This window comes from Pristiophorus japonicus, chromosome 4 (genome assembly GCF_044704955.1).
Source record: "Pristiophorus japonicus isolate sPriJap1 chromosome 4, sPriJap1.hap1, whole genome shotgun sequence".
In the NCBI taxonomy this organism is placed as follows: Eukaryota; Metazoa; Chordata; class Chondrichthyes; family Pristiophoridae; genus Pristiophorus; species Pristiophorus japonicus.
Window position 1 is genome coordinate 7257134 of NC_091980.1, and position 16165 is coordinate 7273298.

Sequence of the window (16165 nt, forward strand, 5' to 3'; positions counted from 1 at the left end):
CGGCCTGTTCAGATGGTTGTTAAAGATCCCATGGCACGACTTGAAGAGGAGCAGGGAGTTCTCTCAGTGACTTGGCCCAAGATGTCTCCTTCGACATTCGCCATTCAGATCATCGCCATTTGTGGCAATGTCCTGTATGAATCAGAGACATGGACTATGTACAGTAGACACCTCAAATCGCTGGAGAAATACCACCAACGATGTTTCCGCAAGATCCTGCAAATCCCCTGGGAGGACAGACGAGCTACATTAGCGTCCTCGACCAGGCCAACATCCCCAGCATTGAAGCACCTGACCACACTCAATCAGCTCCGCTGGGCAGGCCACATTGTCCACATGTCAGACACGAGACTCCCAAAGCAAGCATTCTACTCTAAACTCCTTCACGGCAAATGAGCCAAAGGTAGGCAGAGGAAACGTTACAAGGACACCCTCAAAGCTTCGCTGATAACATGCAACATCCCTACCGACACCTGGGAGTCCCTGGCCAAAGACCGCCCTAAGTGGAGGAAGTGCATCCGGGAGGGCGCTGAGCACCTTGAGTCTCATCATAAGAACATAAGAATTAGGAACAGGAGTAGGCCATCTAGCCCCTCGAGCCTGCTCCGCCATTCAACAAGATCATGGCTGATCTGGCCGTGGACTCAGCTCCACTTACCCGCCCGCTCCCCATAACCCTTAATTCCCTTATTGGTTAAAAATCTATCTATCTGTGATTTGAATACATTCAATGAGCTAGCCTCAACTGCTTCCTTGAGCAGAGAATTCCACAGATTCACAACCCTCTGGGAGAAGAAATTCCTTCTCAACTCGGTTTTAAATTGGCTCCCCCGTATTTTGAGGCTGTGCCCCCTAGTTCTAGTCTCCCCGACCAGTGGAAACAACCTCTCTGCCTCTATCTTGTCTATCCCTTTCATTATTTAAAATGTTTCTATAAGATCACCCCTCATCCTTCTGAACTCCAACGAGTAAAGACCCCGTCTGCTCAATCTATCATCATAAGGTAACTCTCTCATCTCCAGAATCAGCCGAGTGAATCGTCTCTGTACCCACTCCAAAGCTAGTATATCCTTCCTTAAGTAAGGTGACTAAAACTGCACGCAGTACTCCAGGTGCGGCCTCACCAATAGCCTATACAGTTGCAGCAGGACCTCCCTGCTTTTGTACGCCATCCCTCTCGCAATTAAGGCCAACATTCCATTCACCTTCCTGATTCACATTCCATTCACCTGCTGCACCTGCAAACTAAATTTTTGGGATTCATGCACAAGGACCCCCCAGATCCCTCTGCACCGCAGCATGTTGTAATTTCTCCCCATTCAAATAATATTCCCTTTTACTGTGTTTTTTCCCCAAGGTGGATGACCTCACACATTCCGACATTGTATTCCATCTGCCAAACCTTCGCCCATTCGCTTAACCTATCTAAATCTCTTTGCAGCCTCTCTGTGTCCTCTACACAATCCGCTTTCCCACTAATCTTTGTGTCATCTGCAAATTTTGTTACACTACACTCTGTCCCCTCTTCAAGGTCATCTATGTATATTGTAAACAGTTGTGGTCCCAGCACCGATCCCTGTGGCACACCACTAACCACCGATTTCCAACCCGAAAAGGAACCATTTATCCCGACTCTCTGCTTTCTGTTTGCCAGCCAATTCTCTATCCATGCTAATACATTTCCTCTGACTCCGCGTACCTTTATCTTCTGCAGTAACCTTTTGTGTGGCACCTTATCGAATGCCTTTTGGAAATCTAAATACACCACATCCATCGGTACACCTCTATCCACCATGCTCGTTATATCCTCAAAGAATTCCAGTAAATTAGTTAAACATGATTTCCCCTTCATGAATCCATGTTGCGTTTGCTTGATTGCACTATTCCTATCTAGATGTCCCGCTATTTCTTCCTTAATGATAGCTTCAAGCATTTTCCCCACTACAGATGTTGAACTAACCGGCCTATAGTTACCTGCCTTTTGTCTGCCCCCCTTTTTTAAACAGTGGCGTTACATTAGCTGCTTTCCAATCCGCTGGTACCTCCCCAGAGTCCAGAGAATTTTGGTAGATTATAACGAATGCATCTGCTATAACTTCTGCCATCTCTTTTAATACCCTGGGATGAATTTCATCCAGACCAGGGGACTTATCTACCTTGAGTCCCATTAGCCTGTCCAGCACTACCTCCCTAGTGATAGTGATTGTCTCAAGGTCCTCCCTTCTCACATTCCCGTGACCAGCAATTTTTGGCATGGTTTTTGTGTCTTCCACTGTGAAGACCGAAGCAAAATAATTGTTTAAGATCTCAGCCATTTCCACATTTCCCATTATTAAATCCCCCTTCTCATCTTTTAAGGGACCAACATTTAATTTAGTCACTCTTTTCCGTTTTATATATCTGTAAAAGCTTTTACTATCTGTTTTTAAGATTTGCGCAAGTTTACTTTCGTAATCTATCTTTCCTTTCTTTATTGCTTTCTTAGTCATTCTTTGCTGTTGTTTAAAATTTTCCCAATCTTCTAGTTTCCCACTAGCCTTGGCCACCTTATACACATTGGTTTTTAATTTGATACTCTCCTTTATTTCCTTGGTTATCCACTGCTGGTTATCCCTTCCCTTACCGCCCTTCTTTTTCACTGGAATATATTTTTGTTGAGCACTATGAAAGAGCTCCTTAAAAGTCCTCCACTGTTCCTCAATTGTGCCACCATTTAGTCTGTGTTTCCAGTCTACTTTAGCCAACTCTGCCCTCATCCCACTGTAGTCCCCTTTGTTTAAGCATAGTACGCTCGTTTGAGACACTACTTCCTCACCCTCAATCTGTATTACAAATTCAACCATACTGTGATCACTCATTCTGAGAGGATCTTTTACTAGGAGATTGTTTATTATTCCTGTCTCATTACACAGGACCAGATCTAAGATAGCTTGCTCCCTTGTAGATTCTGTAACATATTGTTCTAAGAAACAATCCCGTATGCATTCTATGAATTCCTCCTCAAGGCTACCCCGTGCGATTTGATTTGCCCAATCGATATGTAAGTTAAAATCCCCCATTATCACTGCCGTTCCTTTTTCACATGCCTCCATTATTCCCTTGATTATTGCCCGCCCCACCGTGAAGTTATTATTTGGGGGCCTTTCAACTAAGCCCAGCAGTGACTTTTTCCCCTTACTATCTCTAATCTCTACCCACAATGATTCAACATTTTGTTCATTAGAGCCAATATCGTCTCTCACAACTGCCCTGATATCATCCTTTATTGACAGAGCTCCTTTCCCTTCTTGTCTATCTTTCCGAATTGTCAGATACCCCTGTATGTTTAATTCCCAGTCTTGGCCCCCCTGCAACCACGTTTCTGTAATGGCCACCAAATCATACCCATTTGTAATGATTTGTGCCGTCAACTCATTTACTTTATTTCGAATGCTGCGTGCGTTTAGGTAGAGTGTTTTAATACTAGTTTTTAAACCATGATTTTTAGTTTTGACCCCTCCTGCAGCCCCTTTATATTCATACATATTGTCCCTTACTATCACCTTGTGGTTTACACTTACCCCAGTGCTACTCTGCTCTGTTGCCTCCTGCCTTTTGCATTTTTTCTTGGGGTCCTGTTCATCTGAGTTCTCACCCACTCTAACTAGCTCAGAGCCCTCTCCTGGATTCTGAATACTCCTTGTATTGAGGCACCGAGCTTTCATGCTTGCCTTTTTATTACACTTTGACCCTTTAGAATTTTGCTGTACAGTGGCCCTTTTAATTTTTTGCCTTGGGTTTCTCTGCCCTCCACTTTTACTCCTCTCCTTTCTGTCTTTTGCTTTTGTCTCCATTTTATTTCCCTCTGTCTCCCTGCATTGGTTCCCATCCCCCTGCCATATTAGTTTAACTCCTCCCTAACAGCACGAGCAAACACTCCCCCCTCATCGCCGAGAGCAAGCGGAAAAAGCGTGCGGCAAACCTGTCCCACCCACCCTTTCCCTCAACGACTATCTGTTCCACCAGTGACAGGGACTGTGGTTCTCGTATTGGGCTGCTCAGCCACCTAAGGACTTGTTTTTTGAGTGGAAGCAAGTCTTCCTCGATTCCGAGGGACTGCCTATGATGATGGCTGATTTGCGGGTCCTTGCTGTGCACAGTAGGGTTGTCGTGTTAGCCTACAAAATAACTATCACCGTAACCTTTGAGGACATTCATTGGCCATGGGGTAGCCCTATATAATGGACGACGTGGGCGGCAGCTGAGAAAAGTTGGAGATAAGACGCTCAAAAAATGAGGTCCTCTGGGTCACTATCAGTAAATCTCCAAGCTCACACGAGAGAGGTACGCTATAACCCACCTGGTTAGCATGAGGAGGAGAAATTAACCTATGGTATGCGAGAAGAATTATAGAATAGTAGAGCACAGAAGGAGGCCATTCGGCCCATCGAGTCTGTGCCGGCTCTATTCGAAAAGCAATCCAGTCAGTCCCACTTCCCCGCTCTTTCCCCATATCCCTGCAATTTTTTTCTTCAAGTATTTATCCAATTCACTTTTGAAGGCTACTAATGAATCCATTTCCATCACTCTATCAGGCAGTGCATTCCAGGTCCTAAACACTCGTCGCGTAAAAAACGTTTTCCTATCATGCCGCCTCTGGTTCTTTTGCCAATCTCTGCCCTCTGGTTATCGACACTCCCGCCATTGGAAACCGTTTCTCTTCATTTACTCTGTCTAAACCCTTCATGGTTTTAAATAACCCTGTCGGAAGAAAGTTACGTTAATGGGAGATCATGGCGGAGGTGCGGCGAATGTTTGTGGCGGAGGAGCGGCGAGAGATCGTGGCGGAGGTGCGGCAAATGAGGGTGCGGGGCCCAGAAGAGGCGAGGGCCCAGGGACAGCACAGGCCCAGCCCACACTGCGATATGTGCGCGCACTAGGTCCGTGCAGCAGAGCTGGTCTCCAGTCATCCTGGTTAACCCTTGCCACTGGACCAAGACCTAGCTCTGTCAAGCCCGTGTGGTGGCTGGTGTGCAACGGTCACCCCACGTTAAAAAAAAAAAATCCACGCACAGGCATCTTCCACCCCCCTCAATTGGAGTTCAGGATCTGGAACATCGGGTCCTTCATTGAAACATCTGCGAACTCACGTGGAAGCAAGTCATCCTCGTTCGAGGGACCGCCCAGGATGGTGATGACGTTAACGGGAAACTTCAATCAACCCAATCGAAACTGGGGAATCCCACATGGGCTTGGAGTCAAGCGTTGGGTCGATGTAATGCGTGACTATCACAGGAGCCATTGGGGTTCTGGCCTTCGGTCTGGGGTAGGATCTGGGAATGAGAGCTTTGGTCAAGTTGGTGTTTGTAGAGAGTGAAATTAAGAAAGGCCAAATAGCCTTCCCCATCCAAAATCCGCATCGGTAAAACAGTTGGGGGGGGGTTGCAGGTGGCGGCATAACTTTAAAATTAGTGCCAGGCCTTACCGGGATCCGTGATATCAAGAAACACTTCTTCACACCGGGTATTGGCACTCTCCCCTAAAAAACTGTTGAGGTTGGCGGTCAGTTGAAAATGTCTAAAACTGAGATAGATAGATTTTTGTTGGGTAAGGGTATGAAGGGTTACGCAACCAGGGCGGGTGGACCAGCCATGATCTAATCGAATGACAGCATCTCGCAAACCGGCAACCAATACTAGAGCTTGTATTTATCGGGGCCTCCCAAACCCGCGACCTCTACCGCCTAGAAGGACAAGGGCAGCAGGCGCATGGAAACACCACCAGCTCCGCGTTCCCCTCCGAGTCACACACCATCCCGACTTGGAAATATATCGGCCGTTCCTTCATCGTCGCTGGGTCACAATCCTGGAACTCCCTCCCTAATCTCATCATCATCATAGGCAGTCCCTCGGAATCGAGGAAGACTTGCTTCCACTCTAAAAGTGAGTTCTCAGGTGACTGAACAGTCCAATACGGGAATTACAGCCTCTGTCACAGGTGGGACAGACAGTGGTTGAAGGAAGGGGTGGATGGGACTGGTTTGCCGCACGCTCCTTCCGCTGCCTGCGCTTGGTTTCTGCATGCTCTCGGCGACGAGACTCGAGGTGTTCAGCGCCCTCCCGGATGCACTTCCTCCACTTAGGGCGGTCTTTGGCCAGGGACTCCCAGGTGTCGGTGGGGATGTTGCATTTTATCAGGGAGGCTTTGAGGGTGTCCCTTGTAACGTTTCCTCTGCCCACCTTTGGCTCGCTTGCCGTGGACGAGTTCCGAGGCTGGCTTTCTCCCTAACGGCACTGTGGGAGCACCTTCACCACACGGGCTGCAGCGGTTCAAGGCGGTGGCTCACCACCACCTTCTCAAGGGGCAATTAGGGATGGGCAATAAATGCCGGCCTTGCCAGCGAAGGCCACATCCAATGAATGAATTAATAAAGGTTGAGGGGCTGAATGGCCTGATCCTGTTCCTGTTGGGCTGTAATTTGTAAGGGACACACAGGTTCCGGGTTTTTGTCCGCACAATCCCCGGGAGAAGGGCCTCCGCTGGCTATTTGCCGATGAAATTCTTACATCTGGTAAAAGGAGGCAGAAGGCCTGCTTTTACCAGCGTAAGAATTGAAAAAACATAAAAATAAATCATTTTTACATTAAAAAACCTGTACAATAAGGTAAGTTTAATTTCTAGTCCCTTTAACTTAATTTTTGTATCAAATATTTAATTAAATGGCATTTTAATTACGTGATTAAATAAAATATACATATTTGGCGACAACAAGTATTTTTGGTGGTTTCCCGTTCGTGCTTATGGGGTTTCCGTATATACCAAATCAACAACAACAACCACTTGTATTTATATAGTGCCTTTAACGTAGTACAATGTCCCAAGGCGCTTCACAAAACAAATACATTTGACACCGAGCAGCATAAGAAGATATTACTGCAGGTGACCAAAAGCTTGGTCAAAGAGGTAGGTTTTAAGCAGCGTCTCAAAGGAGGAGAGAGAAGTAGCGAGGTTTAGGGAGGGAGTTCCTAAATCAAGGCATTGCTTAACCGGGAGCCAATATAAGTCAGCGAGCACAGGAGGTGATGGGTGAGTGGGACTCGGTGTGAGTTAGGACATGGGGCAGCGAGCACAGGAGTGATGGGTGAGCGGGACTCGGTGCGAGTTAGGACACGGGGCAGCGAGCACAGGGGGTGATGGGTGAGCGGGAATCGGTGCGAGTTAGGACACGGGGCAGCGAGCACAGGGTGTGATGGGTGAGCGGGACTCGGTGCGAGTTAGGACACGGGGCAGCGAGCACAGGGGGTGATGGGTGAGCGGGACTCGGTGCGAGTTAGGACACGGGGCAGTGAGCACAGGGGGTGATGGGTGAGCGGGACTCAGTGCGAGTTAGGACACGGGGCAGCGAGCACAGGGGGTGATGGGTGAGCGGGACTCGGTGCGAGTTAGGACACGAGGCAGCGAGCACAGAGGGTGATGGGTGAGCGGGACTCGGTGCGAGTTAGGACACGGGGCAGCGAGCACAGGGGGTGATGGGTGAGCGGGACTCAGTGCGAGTTAAGACACGGGGCAGTGAGCACAGAGGGTGATGGGTGAGCGGGACTTGGTGCGAGTTAGGACACGGGGCAGTGAGCACAGGGGGTGATGGGTGAGCGGGACTCGGTGCGAGTTAGGACACGGGGCAGCGAGCACAGGGGGTGATGGGTGAGTGGGACTCGGTGCGAGTTAAGACACGGGGCAGTGAGCACAGAGGGTGATGGGTGAGCGGGACTCGGTGCGAGTTAAGACACGGGGCTGCCGAGTTTTGGATGGCCTCAAGTTTACATGGGGTAGAATGTGGGAGGCCGGCCAGGAGTGCGTTGGAGTCGTCAAGTCTGGAGATAAGAGGCGTAGATATGAATGGGGATCCCCTTCTGTCATTGGTTGGGCCGGCCCATGTGATCCCAGGGGTGTTTGTAAACTACCTGCACCCCTGGGGTACATTGGCCTCTGCCCATTATTACCTATAGAGGCCCAGGACCGCGAGTCTCCGTGCCCCCGGACCACCAGGTTGCGCGGGTATTTTATTTGCGGATCGGAGGCATTTCTCCGTGGGAAGCCTCCGACTGCAAATTCAGAGCCATTATCTTGTGATCTTATGTGTCGAGATTTGAATGGTGTCTGAGCTGCTACACAGAATTGTACAGCACAGAAGGTGGCCACTTGGCCCATCGGGAAGGCATATAAATGAAATATTTCCTTTTCTCAAGGTTACTAAGTTTAAAAGATAAACACACCCATGAATACTATCCCTTCCGCTATTTTGTCTTTATGTCATTTTCTGCAATTGCAGCTTACTCCTAGCCCTGAACTCGCATTTTTAGTTTCTCTCCGATTTCCCCTCATACCCAGTCTAAGCTAATTACATAAGAAATAGGAGCAGGAGTCGGCCATTCGGCCCCTCGAGCCTGCTCCGCCATTTAATACGATTATGGCTGATCTGATCATGGACTCAGCTCCACTTCCCCGCCCGCTCCCCATAACCCTTTATCCCCTTATAGTTAAGAAACTGTCTATCTCTGTCTTCAATTTATTCAATGTCCCAGCTTCCACAGCTCTCTGAGGCAGTGAATTCCACAGATTTACAACCCTCTGGGAGAAGAAATTCCTCCTCATCTCAGTTTTAAATGGGCGGCCTCTTATTCTAAGATTTAGTCCATGAGACCTACCTATCTGCTCCCTCGACCCTATTCCCACCAAACTGCTGATCACCCAACTTCCCTTCCTGACTCCCACGTTAGCCGACAGTGCTAACGGTTCTCTCTCCTCAGGTACTGTTCCCCTCTCCCTCAAATCTGCCGTCATCACCCCTCTCCTCAAAAAACCAACCCTCGACCCCTCCGTCCTTGCAAACTACCGGCCCATCTCCAACCTCCCTTTCCTCACCAAAGTCCTTGAACGTGTTGTCGCCTCCTAAATCCGTGCACATCTTTCCCAGAACTCCACTGTTTGAAACCCTCCAATCAGGTTACCACCCCTGCCACAGAACCGAAAACGGCTCTCATCAAAATCACAAATGAGATCCCATGCGACAAAGGCGAACTATCCGTCCTCGTCCTCCTCGACTCATCTGCAGCCTTTGACACAGTTGACCCCTCCATCCTCCTCCAACGCCTCTCCACCGTCGGCCAGCTGGGTGGGACTGCACTCGCCTGGTTCCATTCTTATCTACCCAGGTGTAGTCAGAGAATCACCTGCAATGGCTTCTCTTCCCACCCCCGCATCGTTACCTCTGGTGCTCCCCCAAGGATCTATCCTTGGCCCCCCCCCCCCCGTTTCTCATCTACATGTTGCCCCTTGGTGACATCATCCGAAAACACAGCCTCAGTTTCCACATGTACGCTGATGACATCCAGCTCTACCTCACCCCCACTTCTCTCGAGCCCTCCACGCTCTCTAAATTGTCAGGCTGCTTGTCCGACATCCAGTTCTCGATGAGCGGAAATTTTCTCCAATTAAATATTGGGAGGACCGAAGCCATTGTTTTCAGTCCCCCGCCACAAACTGCGTTCCCCAGCCACCGACTCCGTTCCTCTCCCCAACTCCTGTCTGAGGCTGAGCCAGACTGTTCGCAACATTGGTGTCATATCTGACCCTGAAATGAGCTTCCGAAAATCAATGTTCCCTCCAACTTGTTTTGGGGTGCGTAACACCTTTAACAGGCTGTGCATGTGCGGTTTATCTATTTAGAAACCAGTGAGCAGCCTGCGTGGGAACACCAGACCGCTTAACGGGAACACTGTCGACAACATATGGGCGCCACCGCTAAAACGGCCTATTTCCACCTGCGTAACATCGCCCGTCTCGGCCCTTGCCTCAGCTCATCCGCTGCTGAAGCCCTCATCCATGTCTTTGTTACCTCTAGACTTGACTATTCCAACGCACTCCTGGCCGGCCTCCCACATTCTACCCTACGTAAACTAGAGGTGATCCAAAACTCGGCTGCCCGTGTCCTAACTCGCACCAAGTCCCGCTCACCCATCACCCCCTGTGCTCGCTGCCCCGTGTCCTAACTCGCACCAAGTCCCGCTCACCCATCACCCCCTGTGCTCACAACCCCGTGTGCTAACTCGCACCGAGTCCCGCTCACCCATCACCCCCTGTGCTCGCTGCCCCGTGTCCTAACTCGCACCGAGTCCTGCTCACCCATCACCCCCTGTGCTCGCTGCCCCGTGTCCTAACTCGCACCGAGTCCTGCTCACCCATCACCCCCTGTGCTCGCTGCCCCGTGTCCTAACTCGCACCAAGTCCCGCTCACCCATCACCCCCTGTGCTCGCTGACCTACGTTGGCTTCCGGTTAAGCAACGCCTCAATTTCATAATTCTCATCCTTGTTTACAAATCCCTCCATGGCCCTCGTCCCCTCCCTATCTCTGTAATCTCCTCCAGCCCCACAACCCCCCCAGATGTCTGCGCTCCTCTAATTCTGCCCTCCTGAGCATCCCTGATTATAATCGTTCAATCATCGGTGGCCGTGCCTTCAGCTGCCTGGGCCCCAAGCTCTGGAACTCCCCCCCTAAACCTCTCTGCCTCTCCTCCCCTTTTTCCTTCTTTAAGACCCTGCTGACCAAGCCTTTGGTCACCTGGTTGAATATCTCCTTATGAGGCTCGGTGTCAAATGCTGTTTGATAATTGCTCCTGTGAAGTGCCTTGGGAAGATTTATTACATTAAAGTCGCTGTATAAATACATAGTGTAGTTAAACATTCAGTTTTCACAGCTTACTCAAGATGAATGATTAGTTGTGGATTTTTGCAGTCTAGTGGAATCAAAGGATATTGAGATCGGGCGGGAAAGTGGAGTTAAGGTCGATGATCAGCCATGATCTTATTAAATGGCGGAGCAGGCTAGAGGGGCCGAATGGCCAACTCCTGCTCCTATTTCTTATGTTATTATGTCTTTATCTATTGCGCCTTGGGGTCAGACACCTCAAATCGCTGGAGAAATACCACCAGCGATGTCTCCGCAAGATCCTGCAAATCCCCTGGGAGGACAGATGCACCAATGTTAGCGTCCTCGACCAGGCCAACATCCCCAGCATTGAAGCACTGACCACACTTGATCAGCTCCGCTGGGCGGGCCACATTGTTCGCATGCCTGACACGAGACTCCCAAAGCAAGCGCTCTACTCGGAACTCCTACACGGCAAACGAGCCAAAGGCGGGTAGAGGAAACGTTACAAGGACACCCTCAAAGCCTCCCTGATAAAATGCAACATCCCCACTGACACCTCGGAATCCCTGGCCAAAGACCGCCTGTATTGTCTGTAAACTTGTAATGTTTGTAGCTCCAAACTGTGAATGTGGACGTATTGTGTACTGCAAGCGCATAGTTAATCATTAAACAGAACCAGGCAATTCCGGAGACTTCCGAGAGAGCTGCCTGCCATGTTAGGAAGCTGTGTGTGCTGTGCTCTGTAAATATATCACACCGCCCTAAGTGCAGGAAGAGCATCCGGGATGACGCTGAGCACCTCGAGTCTCGTCGCCGAGAGCATGCAGAAACCAAGCGCAGGCAGCGGAAGGAGCGTGCGGCAAACCAGACTCCCCACCCACCCTTTCCCTCAACCACTGTCTGTCCCACCTGTGACAGAGACTGTAATTCCTGTATTGGACTGTTCAGTCACCCGAGATCTCAGCAGTGGCTGGATCAGGACTGAACAATACTCAGGCTTAATACTCGCAGTCCTGCTGTGCAGAGCTCCGAAATGCTGGACAACTGATAGATTTTGCTGGCAGCTGTTTCTCCCGGAGACCTGCGCTAATTAGTAGTTGGGAGGATTTGGCACATCGGCGGTGAGGGAAGTTCTGCAGACACTGGTTGCTACGGTAATCGGGTAAGCGAGATGGTTAAGGCCGCAAACATACAGCCAGCCTCCGAGAGTGTTGCTTTCTGCTCTCAATGCATTTTAACCAACGATCCTACAAATCCCCCGGGAGGACAGACGCACCAACATCAGCGTCCACGACCAGGCCAACATCCCCAGCATTGAAGCACTGACCACACTCGATCAGCTCCGCTGGGCGGGCCACAATGTCCGCATGCCAGATACGAGACTCCCAAAGCAAGCGCTCTACTCGGAACTCCTTCACCTCAAGCGAGCCAAAGGGGGGGCAGAGGAAACGTTACAAGGTACACCCTCAAAGCCTCCCTGATAAAGTGCAACATCCCCACCGACACCTGGGAGTCCCTGGCCAAAGACCGCCCTAAGTGGAGGAAGAGCATCCGGGAGGGCGCTGAGCACCTCGAGTCCCGTCGCCGAGAGCGTGCAGAAAGCAAGCGCAGGCAGCAGAAGGAGCGTGCGGCAAACCAGTCCCACCCACCCTTCCCTCAACCACTGTCTGTCCCACCTGTGACAGGGACTGTGGTTCTCATATTGGACTGTTCAGTCACCTAAAGACTCATTTTAAGAGTGGAAGCAAGTCTTCCTCGATTCCGAGGGACTGCCTATGATGATGATGGTGATTCTCCGATTCTATAGCTCAATGCCGGATCACCCGGCCTATTTACTCACCAGGCCAGCTTGGGGGCGGGGGCGGGGGCGGGGGCGGGGGCGGAGCGGGGGCGGAGAGATGTAAACATACGGAACGTACAAAATTGAAGAGCAGGAAAAGGGGAGCAGGTCCCACAGTCCTGCCCCGCAACCTGAAGGCCTGAGCATCATGGCTCGGCACTTCCTCTCCCTCTCGGATGAGACGTTAAACCGAGGCCCCATCACCCTTCTGAGGTGGACGTGAAAGATCCCATGTTACTATTTTGAAGAAGAGCAGGGGAGTTATTCTGTGGTGTCCTGGGGCCAATATTTATCCCTCAATCAACATTAAAAAAAAAAGATTATCCGGTTATCACATTGCTGTTTGTGACCGAGAGCTTTTTCAGCCTCCTTGAAAAAGGGCAACTTCCCCTCCGACTCTTGAGAATCGCTGGCCCAAGAAAGCTGAAAGTGGAGGAGGAATATCCGGGAAGGCGCCGAACAGCTCGAGTCTCTTCGACGGGAGCACGCGGAAGCCAAGCACAAACAGCGGAAGGAGCGCACGACAACCCAAGCCCCCCCCACCCACCCACCCACCCGTCCCTCCGACTTCCGCCTGCCCTACCTGTGACAGAGACTGTAGGTCCCGCATTGGACTCATCAGTCACCTGAGAACTCATATTAGTGTGGTAGCAAGTCATCCTCGGCTCCGGGGGACTGCCTAAGAGGAAGTAGCTGTTTGTGGGATCTTGCTGTGCTCAAATAGGCTGCTGCGTTTCCCACATTACAACAGTGACTACACTTCACAAAGTACATCATTGGCTGTAAAGTGTTTGGAGACGTCCCGTGGTCGTGAAGGGCACTGTATATATGTAAGTCTTTCTTTCTCTCTCCTCCTAGCTATATTTGCAGATGACACTAAGTTGGGTGGCAGTGTGAGCTGCGAGGAGGATGCTATGAGGCTGCAGAACGACTTGGATAGGTTAGGTGAGTGGGCAAATGCATGGCAGATGAAGTATAATGTGGATAAATGTGAGGTTATCCACTTTGGTGGTAAAAACAGAGAGACAGACTATTATCTGAATGGTGACAGATTCGGAAAAGGGGAGGTGCAACGAGACCCGGGTGTCATGGTACATCAGTCATTGAAGGTTGGCATGCAGGTACAGCAGGCGGTTAAGAAAGCAAATGGCATGTTGGCCTTCATAGCAAGGGGATTTGAGTACAGGGGCAGGGAGGTATTGCTACAGTTGTACAGGGCATTGGTGAGGCCACACCTGGAGTATTGTGTACAGTTTTGGTCTCCTAACCTAAGGAAGGACATTCTTGCTATTGAGGGAGTGCAGCGAAGGTTCACCAGACTGATTCCCGGGATGGCGGGACTGACCTATCAAGAAAGACTGGATCAACTGGGCTTGTATTCACTGGAGTTCAGAAGAATGAGAGGGGACCTCATAGAAACGTTTGAAATTCTGATGGGTTTAGACAGGTTAGATGCAGGAAGAATGTTCCCAATGTTAGGGAAGTCCAGAACCAGGGGTCACAGTCTGAGGATAAGGGGTAAGCCATTTAAGGGCGAGATGAGGAGGAACTTCTTCACCCAGAGAGTGGTGAACCTGTGGAATTCTCTACCACAGAAAGTTGTTGAGGCCAATTCACTAAATATATTCAAAAAGGAGTTAGATGTAGTCCTTACTACTAGGAGGATCAAGGGGTATGGCGAGAAAGCAGGAATGGGGTACTGAAGTTACATGTTCAGCCATGAACTCATTGAATGGCGGTGCAGGCTAGAAGGGCCGAATGGTCTACTCCTGCACCTATTTTCTATGTTTTCTATATAATCTCCTGAGAGGAGCTAAAATAAACCAGAGAAAAAAAAACAAGGAACAATAAGGGAAAAAAATACATTGGAAAATTCCTCTCCGAACCCTTCAGGTGATTGAACGAGTCCTGGAGATCACACGGGCCCAGTGTTGTCTATTAATTTAATCTACACCATGCTCGCATCAGGAACTCCCACTTGAAGGCTTTCAGAGACTCCAACGTTAGCCTTTATCACTAAATCACTAAGTGTCATTATGGTAGGAAGTAAAACACACTGGAAAAATGCCTGGAATCAGAAAGTTCCCAACATCAAATGAAGTGAATGCTTCAAATGTTTGCATCAGTATATGCTCTTTGTTCTGAAACGGGCGTTTTCCGTATCGACAAGTTTTCGTGCAAACAGTTCAATGTTTAATGCAGCATTATTTTCAGTCAAGCACACATTGGGCCGAAATTTCTGCACTCTCCGGGTGTGTACTGAGGGAGCGCTGCACTGTCGGAGGGGCAGTACTGAGAGAGTGTCGCACTGTCGGAGGGGCAGTACTGAGGGAGTGTCGCACTGTCGGAGGGACAGTACTGAGAGAGTGTCGCACTGTCGGAGGGGCAGTACTGAGGGAGTGTCGCACTGTCGGAGGGGCAGTACTGAGGGAGCGCTGCACTGTCGGAGGGGCAGTACTGAGAGAGTGTCGCACTGTCGGAGGGGCAGTACTGAGGGAGCGCTGCACTGTCGGAGGGGCAGTACTGAGGGAGCGCTGCACTGTCGGAGGGGCAGTACTGAGGGAGCGCTGCACTGTCGGAGGGGCAGTACTGAGAGAGTGTCGCACTGTCGGAGGGGCAGTACTGAGAGAGTGTCGCACTGTCGGAGGGGCAGTACTGAGAGAGTGTCGCACTGTCGGAGGGGCAGTACTGAGGGAGCGCTGCACTGTCGGAGGGGCAGTACTGAGGGAGTGCCGCACTGTCAGAGGGGCAGTACTGAGGGAGCGCCGCACTGTCGGAGGGGCAGTACTGAGAGAGTGTCGCACTGTCGGAGTGGCAGTACTGAGGGAGCGCTGCACTGTCGGAGGGGCAGTACTGAGAGAGTGTCGCACTGTCGGAGGGGCAGTACTGAGGGAGCGCTGCACTGTCGGAGGGGCAGTACTGAGGGAGCGCCGCACTGTCGGAGGGGCAGTACTGAGAGAGTGTCGCACTGTCGGAAGGCAGTACTGAGAGAGTGTCGCACTGTCGAAGGGGCAGTACTGAGAGAGTGTCGCACTGTCGGAGGGGCAGTACTGAGGGAGCGCTGCACTGTCGGAGGGGCAGTACTGAGGGAGCGCTGCACTGTCGGAGGGGCAGTACTGAGGGAGTGCTGCACTGTCGGAGGTGCAGTACTGGGGGAGCATTGCACTGTCGGAGGGGAAGTACTGAGGGAGTGTTGCACTGTCGGAGGGGCAGTACTGAGGGAGCACCGCACTGTCGGAGGGGCAGTACTGAGGGAGCACCGCACTGTTGGAGGGGCAATACTGAGGGAGTGTTGCACTGTCGGAGAGGCAGTACTGAGGGTGCGCCGCACTGTCGGAGGGGCAGTACTGAGGGAGCACTGCACTGTCGAAGGGGCAGTATTGAGGGAGCACTGCACTGTCGGAGGTGGCGTCTTTCGAAAGAGACACTGAACCGAGGCCCCCGTTATAGCTGGTGTAAAAGATTCTATGGCAATATTCGAACAAGAGCAGGGATTGCACTCCCTGGTGTTATGGGGTCAATATTTATCCTTTAACCAACATCACTAGAGACAGATGATCTGGGTCATTATCACATTGCTGTATGTGGGAGCTTGCTGTGCGCAAATTGGCTGCCGCGTTTCCCACATTACAACAGT